This window comes from Misgurnus anguillicaudatus, chromosome 11 (genome assembly GCF_027580225.2).
Source record: "Misgurnus anguillicaudatus chromosome 11, ASM2758022v2, whole genome shotgun sequence".
Taxonomy (NCBI): Eukaryota; Metazoa; Chordata; class Actinopteri; order Cypriniformes; family Cobitidae; genus Misgurnus; species Misgurnus anguillicaudatus.
Window position 1 is genome coordinate 30912362 of NC_073347.2, and position 13460 is coordinate 30925821.

The 13460-nt window shown below is 36.4% G+C and overlaps 1 long non-coding RNA gene across 3 annotated transcripts in view; it reads right to left on the reverse strand.

Moving 5' to 3' along the window:
• Nucleotides 1-13460, reverse strand: part of LOC129416126 (uncharacterized) — a 64109-nt gene that overhangs the window by 42831 nt on the left and 7818 nt on the right. For 2 of the 3 annotated variants that reach the window (XR_012372213.1, XR_008635436.2), the window contains exon 2: nt 9767-10113. The exons of the other annotated variant lie outside the window; for it this stretch is intronic. This is a non-coding gene — a long non-coding RNA (uncharacterized lncRNA). The remainder of the gene's footprint in view (nt 1-9766; nt 10114-13460) is intronic. 3 annotated transcript variants of the gene reach the window in all.

Here is a 13460-nt window from a genome sequence, read left to right on the forward strand (position 1 = left end):
ATAACTGAATGTGAGTGAAAAAGCTCATGATAATTCGACATGTTTGACACTAAAAAGTAAATGTTTTGGCTAATTTAACACATAATTTGTTGTAGACTTCTGACTAAGCAACATCTGTCTCCGGCTTACTGGTTTTAGTCAGACAAGGTCTAATCTTACACTTTTGATTTTTACACCTGAATGACTGACACAACTGACTTGATGAGTAAAAATTAGAAAAAATATCACAACAGCTTTTGCAAATGTTTGTAGTGGTCACTGTTTGAGTAACACAAAAAACGTTCAAATAAACTAATTTCACTCTGAGCAAGTGAACAGTTATCATTTGCATATTAAAAATGAACAGGTTTAGGTTCATAAAGCAAATTCAGCTTTGCACATCAAAGTCATCAGTAGAGGGAATACATTCATAGTTGCGTAAACATACTACAATTTTACTATGTCATTTAGGTAATAGGTGGGTGATATAAATATAATAAAAACAATATAAATGGGTAATTCAGGCAAAATTACACTTATGAGGTGTTATGAAACATTTTAATAAAAAGGTAAATGCTATCAAAATAAGAAGCATGCAGTTACAAACATCTCTTCATGTACTACTTTGCACATGATTTCAAATGACATCATACAAACCAATTTTGTTTTTTTTCCCCACATTTAAGGGGAAAATGTTCATTACCGCAACGTGTCCATGACTGGATTTGGGTTCTGGAAATATTTATAATTAAAAAATCTAAAAAATTAAAGCTTCATTGCATGTTATACTATAAACATTTACAGTAAAGAAACATGTGGTATTTGGTGATCACTGGTAAATGAATAGACAATAATAAGGAATATAAATGTGTCCAAGACCAATTTTCAATCATTGTTTAAGCCCTCAATGAACTAACATTTTAAAAAATTAGTTGGAAGGGACATAATTGACTGTGACACTCAAGATGGCTACCAGGTAAGCAGTTGAAAAGTTGAAATTTTGTTTCTCATAGTACCTATACAACTTTTTAGTTCTCATTACCGAAACATGAGTTTGTAAATGCATATATTTAATGTAATATCATGTTGCGGTAATGATAATTTTTGATAATGATAATCTAAAAAATGTAAATAATCATATAGGGAATATTTTGTAAATCCCCTAAAAATAATGGTTATAGTAAGTTCAGACCTTAATCTTATATATGTGCAAAAAATTGGCTTCAAGGGCTTTTTAAAAATTCTGATGCTGGAAACCTTCTAAATCTGGATTTCGTGAGAATCACACAAATATATTATCAAAGAAACTTAATGTCTGAAGGGTCTTTGAAATGTTTTGGGAAAAGACAACTACCCATATCTAGTTAAAGAGCCCCTATTACCTTGCTAAAAAGAACGCTATTTTGTGTTTTTGGTGTAATGCAATGTGTTCAAAAAACACATTATTTTCCACATGCCATACATGCTGCTCCTCTATGCCCCGCCTTTCTGAAATGTATTGATTTGTACAAAGCTTGTTGTTCTGAAAATGCAGAGTACTCCAATTGTCCAGCTATCCAGTACGTTGTGATTGACCAAATACCTCAAATGTGCGACGGAAATGTGATGCTTCCTGCCATATTTGGAAATTCAGCTCCCAACATGAGATAATATGAATATCTTTGCTATACGAGCCTGAATCTGATCCAGAAAATGCAGAGGACCAAGTTGATCGATTAACTTTGCCAGCGCTGCTTGAGCAGAACGTAACAGGTTGGTAAAGTAAGGATACGTAGGAATAATTGACGACGGGCCGTTGAATTATTCTAAAATAATGCACACCCAAGGTGGTAATGCGGCACGACACGAATCTCAACGTACAGATTAGCTGGCCAATCAGAGACACAGTGCTTTTTTTAAATCCCTGCATTTCAGGAAGAGAGTGAAATCTGGAGCTACAAAAATGTAAAAATGTAAATTTTAGCAATGAAATAGGTGCTCTTTAAAAAAAGAACATAAAATTAATAATAAAAGTAATTGATACAGAAATAAACTGTACGAATCACTAAAGACTTTGCATTAAAAGACAGCTGAGCATTAGGGATGCAGAACAAAGCAGGTTGAACATTCTGCTATATCTTCTTTATGTTTAATGGGAAAAAAAGTCTTAAGAGTTTTAAAGCACATAAAAGTAAATAAATAAAATGAAATGTAAATGTACACTTCTAAGAAGTGAAAGTAAAAATAATATCAGCCACAAGATGACTTTTTCATGATGGAGCGATAGGCATTTATTATCTACAATCTTGTGAATCTGCTGAGCTGACTAAGAGCAAAATAACTCAAAAGGACAGCGACCGTGCAGATCTCTACAGGGCATCTGACATCATCATGCAGTTGCATTCCTGCACCCGTAAAAAATGTGCTGAATCTTACTACTAAAAAAAGAGACCAGTCGAAATGACTAAAACATTTCACAAACATTTCATGACTCGTAATTTGGCTAGTTTGGTATGACGGTAAATCGAACCGAAACCAAGCTCTGATGATCAAATAGGTAATTTAAGAGTCATTTGGCACCTGATTCTACTTAAACAACTGATACTCCTCCTTTTCCTGTGACATTAAGTTGACATTTTGCCAGCTCAACATCATCTTTACCAGAAATCATAACAACTCATATAAACTTTAAGCTTTTTTAAAGTTGGCTTTAATTTTGCCAATATTCAAAAATCTCAGCAGATAGTAACGATGAGCATGACAGAAATATAAATTTGAGAAAAAAAGTGCTATATCAAATATCTCAAACATAAAAACTATCATTGTGTTAAAGGGGACATATCATGACTTTGTTCATGTTTAACTGGGTCCCCAGTGCTTCTATTAAGCTAGAAAATGTGAATGTGAAATACATTTTGGTAAACCATTCTCTGCAAGCATGTGAAAAATAGGTCATTGAAATTAATTGGGTGATTCTCACGAAATCCAGACTTAGAAGGTGTCCAGCATCAGATTTTATTAAAAAGCCCTTGAAGACATTTTTTTTTTGCACATATAAGATTAAGGTCTGAACTTACTATAACCATTATTTGTAGAGGATTTAAAAAATATTTCATATGGAATTATTTACATTTTTTAGATTATCATTATAAAAAATGATCATTACCGCAACATGACATTACATTAAACATATGCATTCAAACTCATGTTCCGGTAATGAGAACTAAAAAGTTGTCTAGGTACTATGACAAACAAAATTTCAACTTTTATCTGGAGAGAAAAAATAAGAACTGCTTACCTGGTTGCCATCTTGAGTGTCACAGTCAATTATGTCCCTTCCAACAATTTTTTTTGTGTGAAAATGTTAGTTCCTTGAGGGCTTAAACAATGATTGAAAATTGTTGTGGAAGATGAGAAAAAATTTGTTGGACACATTTATATTCCTTATTATTGTCTTTACATTTATCAATGATCACCAAATACCACATGTTTATTTACTGTAAATGTTTATAGTATTACATGCACTGAAGCTTTCTATTTTTTAGATTTTTTTTTCAAAGAACCCAAATCCAGTCATGGACACATTGCGGTAATGAAAATTTCCTCTTTAAATGTGAAAAAAAATTGGTTTGTATGATGTCATTTAAAATCATCTGCAAAATAGTACATGAAGAGATGTTTATAACTGTATGCTTCTTATTTGGATACTCTTACTTTGCATTTACTTTTTTTATCAAAATGTTTCATGACACCTCATAAGTCTAATTTCGCGAGAACCACCCCCTTGTGATGTCAGAAGGGTATCTTATTATAATAATACCGCCCCTTAATCTGCAACTATCCAACCACGGCATGCTATTTAGTGCAGAGAGAGAGAAAAGTAAATAATGACATCACAATTGAGTTTGGATTTCAACAAACCCCCATTATGGTGATCAGTGTTTGCATTTTATCAGTTCATTTGCATTTAAAAGGACAAACCAAAAACAGCTAATTTTTTCTCACAATTACATGCTATAATAAATTACCTGCGGGGTATTTTGAGCTAAAAATAAACCACACATTTATTTTACATCTTAAAAAAGTCTTGTGAAATGTCCCCTTTAAGAAATGCCTTAAGTAAAAACAATTCATCACAAAAAAAAAGTCATTTTACATTTAATATTTATAATCTACAAATCCTATTTTGTGTGCTATGGAATGGTTATCATTTTACTACTATTATACCAGAGGTTACAATTATGGTCACCAAATGACGTGTGCAAAATCAAGCGGTCAGGTCACTGAAATAAATGACGTGGTCATCATCATGCTGTCGAGTGAAAGTATAAATACACTCATTGCATCATCTGATCAGAAAACATCTATTATATCTACACTAAAGTGTTTAAAACATGACTATAATGTACACTTGATATATACATTATACCACAAGTCTTGTCAGCTTTGCTCCGGTAGTCCCGCACAGTTTACGTCAAACCCAAAACACCTAAACAAGTGAATCAAAGTCTTCAGGATTACTCAAAACTAACAGGGGGGTGTTAGATGAGGGTTGTAAATAAATCTGGCAGGTCAGTTGCCCTCCAGGACCGCAGTTGATCAACTTGTTATACACTATATCAATGAAAAACATAAAAATAAGATCACGTTGTATATACTACTTTTGTGAATGCTAGTTTCCTGCTTGCCTCAGAGAATGAAAAACGCAGTTTTGCAGTTTTCAGTGACAAACATTTGGTATCAATTGCCGAAACTACTGCATCGGAAATACTATCACATAAAGACTTAAATCGTCTGCAAGAATGCTATAGAATCTCAAAAAGATGTAAATAAGGCATGCATACATATCAGTGCATATATTAATTGTCAAAATATGTAATATCTTACCATCATCCATTTTGAGCCTTAACCTTCTATCACGATTAAAAAATAAAAATAAAAAACACAACAAACCTCCTTCTCACTTCAAATGCTATTGTTTAAACCTGTCTCTGTCAGGCTTGCCGCGTTTCAGACCAAGATTTAAAGAGAGAGACTAATAGTTTTTTTTTTTCGTTTTTTTTTTGCTGGGTAAGATTGCTGAGTCAAATCTGTCATAACAGCCCACACAACCCCACGCACAGTCTTACTGCATCATGGTCCCTGGAGCCAGCGGTTTGTGCTATCATATCTGACGTTCTGCACTTACTGTAAATGGTACACTAGTGTGGGGTACATGCCTTTAAAAAGGGGTTATTTTAACATGCTTCTTAACGCTGCTGCACGTCGATATGAAAAAACCTGCTCACACTTCTGCAAAACTGCTCAAGCTTATTGTAAAACTCATTTTGCACTGCTGGCCACTACTGGACTGGTTTGTGATGTCTGTGATACAAAATTGAAATTTGTAAATTATTTGAAAGCTAAATAAATCAGCTTTTCATGCATGGTTATGACATTTTGGATATTTGTTCGAGATAAAACTACTTGAAAATCTTGAATAAAAAATTTAAAAATTGGGAAAATCCCCTTTAAAGGTCACATTCTTTCTGATCCCATTTTTAAACCCTAGTTAGTGTGAAATGTTGCTGTTAGAGCATAAATATACCTGTAAAATGCTAAAGCTCAAAGTTCACTGCCAGGCGATATAATTTCTTTAACAGAATACCTCTTTCAAAGCCTACAGCGAACGGCCGGTTTGGACTACAGCCCTCTACTTCCTGCTTTAATGATGTCACTAGAACAGTTTTTTGACTAAACTCCGCCCACAGGAATACATCAGTCGCCAGCTAAGCTAACGGCAAGCTAAGCTGCTATCGAATCAAAACACACTAAACAAACTACACAATCAAAACTCGATACGTATTTCTGAAGGAGGGACTTCATAGAACAAGGAAGACATCAGCCCATTTTTAGGACAGTGAAAACAGCGCTATACAGATAAGTAAATTGTGTGAAAAATACTGCATTTTTTTACACATTGGTTATGAGAAAGTACACCTTTATTTGGATAGACTACAATGTCATTAAAGGTATTTTACACAGCGGACCCTCTTGTAATAAACAGTTTGCATGTAGGCATTAGCATCTCAATAATGTGATTAATTTACTTACTTTTATTATATTTATTATATTCGTGTGGCAGCATTCATTTTAATGCACTAATAAATTAGCAATAAATTCTCCTAGAGATGCACCGATATTACAATTTTTCAACCGATACCGATAGCCGACTATTCAGACTGATATCTGCCGATATTGATGCCGATAGTTTGGTGTTAATCTTAACTTGCATTAACTAAATTCTGAAGATAACATTTTCTGAATGCTTTTCATTTATATAATGACCATTAATATTGAACATTAAAAGAAAAACACCACCGTCTTTCAATATTTTACTATGTTCTTACCTAAATTTAGACAAATTAATACATACCTTTTTTTGCAATGCGTGCATTTAATCTTTGTACAGCGCGTTGTGAATGTGTTAGCATTTAGCCTAGCCCCATTAAAGCAACACTAAAGAGTTTTTGCTCTTAGCTCCCCCTACAGGTTAGAAGCGGAATTGCCCATTACCACTGTCGTATATACTGCAGCATAGCTGGCTCTGATTGGATTGTAGGTCTGCCGTAAAGCAAGTTTTGTAGTTTTTACTTGAAACCCGACGGTTGGAAACTTCTTTAGTGCGGTTTTGGCTGATAGAGGGCTGCAAAGCGAATCTGAAAGTGCCGTTCACCACGTTTCGAGTGGATGAACCACTGAAACTTTTTTGGAAACGTTATTTTAAGGTTAAAAAAACCTCTTTAGTGTTTCTTTAATTCCTTAGGATCCAAACAGGGATGAATTTAGAAGCCACCGAACACTTCCATGTTTTCCTTATTTAAAGACTGTTACATGAGTAGTTACATGACTAAGTATGGTGGCACAAAATAAAAAGTAAAAAATGAGAACTATATTGTTTGGCGGAAGAGCACTTAGTTTGCAGCACTTCGACCTCTGTGCGCAGTAACATCACCACTCCTCATAGATACACTAGGGCTGCGTCCGAAAACTCTAAATTGCTGCCTTCTGAGGCAGCTTTCCAAGGCAGGAAGGCATCAAGGCATGTCCGAATTCGATGTTTGGTTTACTTCCTGTCTCCTGAGATACCTATGCGTGGACGTACATAAAGAATGTGATTGGTCAAACCCAGTCGAGTTCGAAAAACAAAATGGCGGCCAAGGACGCGACTGGACCACCAATTTAGTGTAAATAAAGGTAGATTTTCACTTTTTACACCTTTTAATTGCATTTCTAGCGAGAAATTAGTATTGTAGTTTTCAAATATGTGATTAGTTATCACAAAGGTGCTCTCTGTTTAAATTTCAAACACGCTGCCTTTGAAGTGTGTCCGAAAGTCTTTCTCTGAGCTGCCTTCATGCCTCCGAAGTCATTTCCTCATGAGGCAGCGAGGCAACGAGTCACTGCATTGAGTTTTCGGACGCAGCGTAGATGTCGCATTGGGGTTCTAAGCATGCGTCAAAACCGCCGCCATCTTGGAACAGGGGTCTTGTCATAGGAAGTACATAGATAATGCTACTATCTCCTAGCCTGGTGCAACCAGACTCTCGTACATTCATTTCATTTGTACAGAGAGTCTGGCCACGCTCCATTGCAAAGCGTTACTTCCATTCAGGGTCTTCTGTTGAAGTTTAAAACTATTGGATCTGCCCAGAGTCACTCTGAATCTGCCATAACCAATCGCTAACGTTTGGTCGTGACGTATGTCACTCAGTCTGGCGCACGACCTCAACATCTGCGTTCTTAGCCACTCCCCGATGTTCGCTGATTGAAACTGCAGATTTTTGCCGGAGAAAACGAAACTCTACACAGCAACCCCAGACGTTTTTCTGAAGCAAAATGAAAATTAAGCGGAAGAACGTAGGAGGGCGGAGCCAGGCTAACTATCTCCGCCTATACTTCGAATTCATGGACGATGCCGGACTTTTGTGCTGCGTATGGATGTTAGGCCTACTAGCACTATGCATTATAGTTAGAAAAAGTAGATTTTCATAATATCAAAACTTTAATTTCTTTCTGGACACAATGCTAAATACATGTCTGCCTGTTGTAACGACCAAAAAAAACCCCTAGAAAATCACATTCATGACAATTTATGGTGATTTTATTTCCGTTACACCATTACATTCTTACCTCAACTTAGACAAATTAATACATACCTATCTTTTTTCAATGCGGGCACTTAATCCAGCGCGTTGTGAATGTGTTAGCATTTAACCTAGCCCCATTAAAGCAACACTAAAGAGTTTTTGCTCTTAGCTCCCCCTACAGGTTATATCAGCCTTGACTATATATTACCGATAGTGTACATTTTTTACACCGATAAAGATTATTGGAAGATATATCTGTGCATCTCTAAATTCTTCCACAGGGCAAAAGATTGTGGGAGAAATTTGCCCAATGCATTCATGAGAGGAGCATGCAGGGTGTGTTACAAAAAGCCTGAAAATAACACCACTCGAGCATGTTAGTTTCACATACATATACTGTATGATTTATGATGCATTAACTCTAATCTTGTAAACTTTAAAACAGGCGGTATGTGAATTGGGATGCTGCCAGTTTGGACCACATGATGGGCCGGCCTACACTAAAGCTAAAGATAGAGCATAAAATGATGCTGTATTCCCACACTGTGATGGGAAAAATCTGAGAGGTCTCTGGGAAAAGCAGAAGGTCACATTGATTTCCTTTCTCATCTGAGAGACAAAAAACTCCATGCGGAACTACAAAATGTACAACACTGACTCAACAAATCTATTAAGATGATACATATAAAAAATTGTATCTACTAGTTTTCTTACTAGAATTTTTTTTGCGAGGAAAATATCAATTATGGATAATATGCAATGTAAAATTATATATCTTTTTTATATATATCATAAAAATAGCTGAAGTTGCTTAAGTACTAACAATATTACTAAGATAGTCAGCTGACTGAAACAAAAAATACTGTTTTTAAAATGTTGTTTTTCATGTGCAGAACAGCATAACATTTACTTATTTTGTCATTTAAACGTGTAATAAATAACTTCACTTAACTTATGTCATATATTTTAGGTGTCCTGAAGACATTTACCTCACTACTTCCTTCTTGTGAATATCACCGTTGTTTCAGTTGTTACACATTATTTTTAAGTAAACATCCTAAAACTGCCTAGACAACAATTCCGACTTAGGGATTGTGCATTGAAAGAGAGGGAAGATGATAAATCTCCAGCTGGGTTCTGAAGAACAAAGAAATACATGGGGGATATACTGCCAAAATTATCATTTCAGGTGAACTGTCCCTTTAAGTAAGAAAAAACAGAAGATAAAATAGATGAACAGAATATTAATAGAAACACACTTCTATAGTATTTATAAAAGTGACCATAATAAAACTTTCATAATGAAATATATCCGTTTCAATGACACTGGAAGCGCAGAATATATCAGTGACTGTAATGTCAGTCTGATTTGGCCCCCACATTGAAAGCGGATGATTTAAAGACTTCACATTCAAACATAAAATACTTGGTAAACATACTTAAATACATCAAGTATAAGGTCTAGTACAATTTCCAAGCCAAACAACCAAAACTGCACACTTCTGTCATACAAACCCAGCATATCAAGTGAAATGCAGACACAACACACTAAAAATGATGTCATAATCTGACCAAACATTCTTCTACAGCGAAAGTGCCACGAGATCAGCTGTACGTTACAATTTGCACCCGTCCCTGCCCTCTGCCATGCTGTAAGTATTGATTAGATATTGACTTACCATTCACTGTCTCTCCTGACAGACGCACGCCCAGCACTAAACAATACAAGCCCGGAACGAATGGAGCAGAAACAGAAGAAAGCAAAACTTTCCTCCCCCTCACTAACACACCCATCTCACAGGACCACAGGGATGCAGATGACTCAAAGAGCTAAGGAGAACCAAAGGCCAATGGAACGTTTCATGACGCTGAGTCACCAAACCACCGTTTCCTCTCCCCACATGCCTCTCATATCTGCTCAGATGACTGGTCAAGTTCCCACAGAACTGCATGGGAGGGCCTCGAAGGACCAGACCCCAGAGGAGATACATACAGGGTGACCCCTGGGTCGAGAATGAGAGAGAGTCTGTGGGAGAGATTAAAACTCAATGAAACTAACAGAAACCATCTTGTCTTATGAATGTGTGTCACAAAGGCTAAGACTCATGTTTTTATATTCAAGTTATTTTATGAGATATTCGTGGGGCAACAGCCTGTTGGTTTTAAGATCATTGGTCTGTAGGAGGTGAGAGTTTCTTCTGAAAGTCATTGTCAATGTTCAGCACAAGACTGCTGGGATCTCTGATCTTCCTGAGTCAAGCCAAAGATATTGAATATAACAAGATTGAGCAATGCTATTACTATAATTAGGGAACAATGCAACTGTCAATATGGCGACAGAAGCCCTGCCTTCAATTGATAAAAACTGATTCTGTACAGAGTCACGTGATTGCCAACCTGCGCAGCAGCTGAAAACTGGTGCTTTTAATGCATTTGTGCTTATAAAACAAAAGTTATGGTACAGTTGATGTCAGGTTTAATTGTTACTACCACCCACTCAAAACACCTTAGCAACCACCTAGCAACATACTAATAACCACTCAAAACACTTTAGCATGCAATCACATAGAAACATGCTAACAATCATATAGAATGCTTTAGCAACCACCTAGAAATGTAGTAACAACCACTTAGAAAATGTTATCAACCACACAGAAACATACTAACATCCATTCAAATTGCCTTAGCAACCACTTAGCAATGTACTAACAACCACTCAGAAAACTTTAGCAACTTCACAGAAACATGCTACAGCTATTTAGAACACCTTAGCAACCAATTAGCAATGTACTAACATCCACTCAAAAAACCTTAGCAACCACTTAGCAACGTACTAACAACCACTCACCATCTAGCAACGTACTAGCAATCTTTTAGAACACCTTAGCAACCACACATTAACATGCTAATAACCATGTAGAATGCCTTTGTAACCACTTTGCAATGTACTAATAAACACGCAAAGCACCTTAGTAAGAAATTACATAGAAACATGCTAACAACCATTCAGAACGCCATAGCAACCACATAGAAATGTAGCCTACTAACAACCACTCAAAACAGCTTAGCAGTTACACAGAATAATGCTAACAACCATTCAGAATGTCGTAGCAACCACCTAGCAATGTATATTAACAACCACTCAGAGCACCTTAGCAACCACACATGAACATGCTAATAACCATGTAGCCTTTGCAACCACTTCGCAATGTACTAATAACCACGCAAAGCACCTTAGCAAGCAATTACATAGAAACATGCTAACAACCATTCAGAACGCCATAGCAACCACCTAGACATGTACTAACAACCACTCAAAAAACCCTAGCAACCACTTAGCAATGTACTAACAACCACTCAAAACAGCTTAGCAGTTACACAGAATAATGCTAACAACCATTCAGAATGCCGTAACAACCACCAAGCAATGTATATTAACAACCACTCAGAACACCTTAGCAACCACACATGAACATGCTAACCATGTAGAATGCCTTTGCAACCACTTTGCAATGTACTAATAACCACGCAAAGCACCTTAGCAAGCAAGCACATAGAAACATGCTAACAACCATTCAGAACGCCGAAGCAACCACCTAGAAATGTATTAACAACCACTCAAAAAAACCTAGCAACCACTTAGCAACATACTAACAACCACTCAAAACAGATTAGCAGTTACACAGAATAATGCTAACAACTATTCAGAATGCTGTAGCAACCACCAAGCAATGTATATTAACACCCACTCAGAACACCTTAGCAACCACACAGAAATATGCTAACAGCCATTCAGAACGCCTTAGCAACAACTTAGCAATGTACTAACAGCCATTAAAAAAAAACCTTAACAACTACTTAGCAAGTACTAACAGCCACTCAAAAAACCTTAGCAACAACATAGCAACGTACTAATAACCACTCGAAACACCCTAGCAACCATCTAGCAATGTACTAGCAACCATTTAGAACACCTTAGCAACCACACAGAAACATGCTAATAATCATTTAGAATGCCTTCACAATCACTTAGCAATGTACTACTAACACCCCCTTAAAATGCCTTAGCAACCACCTAGCAACATACTAATAACCACTCAACACACCTTAGCAAACAATCACATAGAAACATACTAACAACTATTCAGAACGTCTTAGCAACTACCTAGAAATGTACTAACCACCACTCAAAAAGCCCTAGCAACCACTGAGCAAGAGCAACGTACTTACAACCACTCATAACACCTTAGCAGTCACACAGAATCATGCTAACAACCATTCAGAATACCCTAGCAACCACCTGGCAACCACTTTGCAATGTACTAATAACCACGCAAAGCACCTTAGCAAGCAATCACATAGAAACATGCTAACAACCATTCAGAACGCCATAGCAACCACCTAGAAATGTATTAACAACCACTCAAAAAAACCTAGCAACCACTTAGCAACGTACTAACAACCACTCAGAACACCTTAGCAACCACACATGAACATGCTAACCATGTAGAATGCCTTTGCAACCACTTTGCAATGTACTAATAACCACGCAAAGCACCTTAGCAAGCAATTACATAGAAACATGCTAACAACCATTCAGAACGCCATAGCAACCACCTAGAAATGTATTAACAATCACTCAAAAAAACCTAGCAACCACTTAGCAACGTACTAACAACCACTCAAAACACTGTAGCAGTCACACAGAAAATGCTAACAACCATTCAGAATGCCGTAGCAACCACCAAGCAATGTACTAACAACCACTCAGAAAGCTTTATGAAATTAACTATGATTTTACTACAGTTAAAAAAACCTACTGTAGTAAAACCTTGGTAACCACAAAATATCATGCCCGGCTGAAAAACAACCCATGCTGGTTTGGTGCTGGTGACCAGCATACCAGCACCAAAACACAACATATGCTGGTCTTGCTGGTATGCTGGTTTTTCCAGCAGGATTTTGCTAATTTTACACTTTTACAACAAAAAACATGGTTCATTTTTGTAAGGGCCACACAGAAAGATGCTACGTAATAACAATTCAGAACGCCTTAGCAACTGCCTTGCAGCCTCATGGCAACCACCCAAAACTTAACATCATTGCAGCAAGCACTGCACAGACAAGCTCTACACTATAGTGGAAATACATAAATACTATTCATCAGTACCTATACATAAGCATATAAGTTTACTTAAAGAGACAGATTTGCAACTAGGTCCATACCGTATGCTTGCACTACATAGTAATAACAGGTACATTTACTAAGAATATTTAACCTTTAAAATTTGTTATTCCCCTTTATTAATTGACAATGTCATTAAGCATGTTAACTTCATATTTAACTTCATATAAAGTTACCATTCAAAGTTT